This window comes from Macrobrachium nipponense, chromosome 21 (assembly GCF_015104395.2).
Source record: "Macrobrachium nipponense isolate FS-2020 chromosome 21, ASM1510439v2, whole genome shotgun sequence".
Lineage (NCBI taxonomy): Eukaryota > Metazoa > Arthropoda > Malacostraca > Decapoda > Palaemonidae > Macrobrachium > Macrobrachium nipponense.
The window spans coordinates 22966757-22971756 of NC_087212.1; the positions used below are offsets into that span (position 1 = coordinate 22966757).

The window sequence follows — 5000 nt, forward strand, 5'->3', positions numbered from 1 at the left end:
GCACTTGGAATTACTCGATTTTCTTGCACTGTACGTGAAGCGAATTAGAAAAGCTTGTACAAAAGCCTGAAAGCACTATTTGATTGGTATACGTAGATGAAACACCAAATAAAAAGAAGGTATCATGCTCTTTTGAGCAAACGACCCACGTCCATTTAAAATTAAAGGAGCCGAACAAGTTCTCGAGTCCACTGATGCCGATTTCTGATATTTCAAGGTAAAAAAAATGAATAGTTCATGGGAAACGGTTCGGATGAAACCTTATGATTTTGGTCTCTACGACTTGATAACCGATGCGTCCAAGAATATGACATTCAATGGAAAGTCTGACCACGCCCACTGACTGAAGCTTAGTTATTTTGGGCAGAGTAACGTCACTGCAATTGTCACCGACAGCGCGGCACCTGCATACTGTTTTATACAATAATATGAGATTTGAAGTATCTGATAACTTCGAAAAGTGAAGGTACATTTATGAAATGCAATGGCGAAAGCTTGTCATATTGCTCTGCTCGGTCCGAAAACTAGAGAATTAACGTAACTGAAAACTTTAAGTTTTATTGGAGACTTACCCTTCTAGGATATATAGCCTAAGAAATTTACATATAATGCTATCATTGCGTCTGTACAAATATGGGTACATAAAAATAAAGCTAAACAGCTTTACATAGGTTTATTTTTAAATATATCTATAGATACAAAACTGTGAATTTGTTTCTCCAATGCTATCATTGCTCTGGTGCAATTAATTTAAGACACCCAACAATTAGAGGTTTCCTATCCAAAGGAAACTTTCCATTTTTTCGGTTCGAAATATTTTGAGTTAGAAAACCACGTAGTCACTAACAACTGGAAGAACAGACAAGTATTCAGTTTCAGGCTGCAAACTATTTTTAACATTTACTTTTGAGCATTTGAAAGTATTTATTCTAAACCGTATGAAACTCATTAGCTAACCTTTATAAAAGCCACGTTTAATCTTCTGTTCTTCCATACATCCTTCTCGCCTTATTTTCCCCTGATAAAAGACTCGCCTTATCTATCTCTTTGTTCCTCTTTGGTCTCTTACTTTTTCGAACAGCTTGAGCGAGTCACCTATCATACACAATATTATCTTCCTACACTTCATTTCCAGAGACATCGAGTTGCATCTTGCCCCCCCCCCCTTTCCCCCCCCCCCCCCCTTTCCCCCGAAAGAAAAAAAAAGAATAAATAAAAAAAAAAAGTCTCCTTCCTTTCCTCAGTTCCCTCCACCTCCCTCCTTTTCTGTGGGTAATTTCGTCTGCGCTGTTGGTCTGCATGGGAGTATGGGGACCAGGATACACATGTGGGCAGAAAGGGGGAAGGTTGTGAGGGAGGGGAGGGGAGGGGAAGGGAAGGGAGGGGAGAGGGGGATGGTGTTCGTTTGCTGGAAGATGCCAAGGCACCACAGCCTCATTCGGTCCCGTGAGGGTGCCAAGTGCGGGTCGTTCGCTCGCGTTAGTTCTTCCTCTCACTGCCACACATAACACACACACTCGAGCGGTCGAGGAGGAGAGAAACAAAAAAGTATCCTCGAAGGTGCGTGTTTTCTCTCTCGAGAGGCTGCCGCTGTCTGAAAACCAAAGCATTACGCCGCGGCCCTCATCCATAGTCAATCTGTCGGCGTTGGATATAAAAGCCTCAAAGTTGTTCCGTGTATCATAGGAGTTTGTCTGTTTTTTTTTTTTTTTTTTTTTTTTTCCCAGGTCATTCTGTCACTTTACTTTCAAGTGCATCGTCTTTTATTTTACATAGCATTTCTAATATGTTGATATTGGCCTTTTGCTTGAATCTATTTATTTTGACGCTTCTTACTCTTGAACCCAGTTTCTTAACAAAAGTTTTTAATTTCATGAATGGAAAAAAAAAGGTCAAATAGTACATTAGGATTCTTCTTTTTAGTCACTTGATTTGACAGGGTTTGTTCATTCTCATTTATTCAAATGGTGATTCATCAATCATTCTGGTTTCAAGTGAATACCCATACATTTATTCATTCATTCATGTTTCAGATATACTGTGCAAGCATTCCTCACGTGAGCTTTCCATCATCATTACGTCACTTTACCGCGACATAAGCCATTGTTTTATTAATATGTTTTCCCAAAAACTCTTCAGCAAGTTGCTAACAAAATATGCCATTTTTTCTTGGGATGTTTTTATCGGTGGCGCTTATTAGTACTGTCGTCTCAATATCAAAATTTGCAAAATGGTTTTTATATTGCATTCAACTTATTGATTTAACCTCGCAGTGATGTTTTTCTTCAGAAATTACAAAAAGCTCACAATATTTGTCTTTCTGACGTATTATTAATTACTTACTTACCTGTATACTACATTTAGTGACACGTAAGACCGCCGACAGGAAAAACATTGTGTAATTCAGCATTCAATATATACATATTGCAAAGTAGTCATTCCCCTTCGGTCAACGTAAGCCAGGATAAACAGTTCTTGCATATTTATTTAAATAATATCTGTCTGTTTGTCTGTTTATCTGTTTATTTTGCGAGGCTAATGCTTCTCTTATAATCACAATGTATTCCACCATATCTCTACTTAGTGACGTAAATAATTTCGACGGTATACTGAAATTGAATTTTAAAAATCGGCAACTGGTCAGCGACAAAATTAGAGTTAATCTGCTGATATTATTAGGATTAGTACCCAGACATTCTTGCACTTAAAATTGCAGTATATAAAATTTACTCTAAACAAATGAAGGTCAATTACGCTGTGAAAAAATCCAAATGCCTGTTTTAAATTACAGACCCGATGCCGGAAGTCGTTTGTAAATGACTGTTTTAATATGCAAATGCGTGCACTTCTTGTTAGAATAAGTATTGCAAAGGATCGGATAAAGGCTGTTGCAATATGCATTAGTATTTGCAGTTACATACACTTAATTAAAGGAAGAGACTGATTATATTTCCCTTGTATATTTGATTTGTAAGATTGTTCGAAATTCACTCGAAATTCTTCATCGAATGTCTTGTGGCCACTGGGACTATTGTTCATTATTAATGAATTCGATTACAATTCCGTTTCTTGAAGTTGAAATACTTTTCATTCCATAACTATTCATGACGTATGTATGATGGTTAACTGACCTGTTCATGTCATAACTGTTGCAATCAGTGTAATTATGACCACGCATTTTTCACGCCTTACTTAGTGAAACTAAATATTCATGAATGAAAAACGGTTTCTATTCACTATTTACAGATGAGTATTAATCAGCTTTTAACTACGAACATAGTACATGATTCATTCAATTTTTCATGAAGTATTTAGCCACCACCCTTTACAAAGGCCTTTTATCTAGCAAGTTGTCATCCAATCAGCGTTCTATGATGATTTTCATGAATACGAAAGCTGATCTGTCGAAGACGGATGTGAATACACAACGCTTTTACAACTAATTACTTTTTCTGCAGTCCAAACCTCTACATTAGTCGCCTCTATGTATTAGCCAATCCTTATCGAAATGCATCAAAACTTGAAGGCATTTATCACTAAGTTTTATTTACCGACAGATTTCCTCCAACTTTGCTCATCCATCAAAGATTAAATTTCCCCATATAATTTCTTCAAGTTCGACGGACACAGGAATTATCCACACGTGGGTTGTTCCCAAAAGTTTCAAAACAAGCTCTTACCATAATTGGCCGTATTTCTTTCGAGGACCCACCATCAAACTGTTTAAAAGTTGTTGGCTGTTCTTTCAGAACGAACTCCGAATTTTTCTTTCGCAGCCTGTCAACAGCGCCTTCAAAAACTGCAATTATTTCTGACGAAGTGAACATTTTCTTCACATGTGATGCAAGCAATACTAAGATCTTGCAGTTTGGGAACTTGACAAGAAAAATGGTTTCGTCGAAAAGTTGGTCACTTCTCAGGGGCGCAAGGCCTCTAAAAATAAGTACACGCTGCCTATTTTTTTTATTATTATAATCTTAATATTTTGCATATAATTCTCACGTTTATGGTGTATTCTCAACGCCCTGAAATCTAAATTTCGTGGAATTTGTCATGTTGAAAAGGATTATCCGTAACATAAAGGGGAAACGAACTTTGGAAGATTTCTATTTATTTACTGCGATTCTAATTTTCATCCCGCAAACCTTCTGTGATTGTGAAACACTTTGAATGTTTGAAAAATCTTCCCTTTTTCGGTGAACCTGACATTCACTTGCGCCGTCAAATGAAAAAACAGAACTCAATTTAACTACGCTGTCGCACACTGTTTAGAGCTCTATTTCTTCTATCCTTCCGTCGTGAAAGTGAATGTAGTCGGTGGTTCAAAGCGAATGCTAGATCGAGTATTATTTGGAAGCAACTACTATAAATACGTATAGCACGTTCACAGCAACAAAAGCAGATGTGCCCATTAATAAAAATATAAATATAATAGCACACCACTCTTGCAAATGAGGTATTTTATAACAAATTTCAATTATAAACTATGATCACAGTGATATCATTTGCAGCGTGAACTCCCAAAAATAAAAATGCTGTAAAGAAGGCTAATGACGTTGTCAATTTTGTTTGAGCAACAGAACAGATGACCGGGTGAGCAGTTAAAAATCGAATGTCACAGACGTGAACGAAAAATGTATCGACGCTAATTGACCTGTCATTAAACATAATCTTTCAACTTACTAAATAGGTAATAATTAAGCGCATACGGTAGGAACATGAAATACCATTAGTTATATAAAAATCAGAAACCAAATTCGAATATGTATTGTCTTATTTGCCCAAATAAAATAATATTGACTCGCTTTCCTTACAAATAGAATGGCTCGTTTCACGCTAAATAACACACAACATAAAGTGCTTTTCAAAAGTCCATGTTCTTGCTTAAAAATGGAGGTTCCAAAGTATTGGAAATATTTTTATTCGATACTCTCGTTCTTTTTTCTCTCCTAACATCTGTAGATAGGTACGAAACTGAAATTAGACAAACTCCAATTTTC

At 36.6% G+C, this 5000-nt stretch overlaps 1 protein-coding gene across 2 annotated transcripts in view; it reads left to right on the forward strand.

Moving 5' to 3' along the window:
- The first annotated feature begins 1429 nt into the window (after positions 1 to 1429).
- The window catches only part of LOC135197842 (uncharacterized), a 264075-nt gene continuing 260504 nt past the window's right edge, over positions 1430 to 5000 (forward strand). The window contains exon 1 of one of the 2 annotated variants that reach the window (XM_064225015.1): positions 1430 to 1560. The gene's annotated coding sequence lies outside the window, so the exon portion shown is untranslated. The remainder of the gene's footprint in view (positions 1561 to 5000) is intronic. The other variant, XM_064225016.1, reaches the window with a different exon arrangement.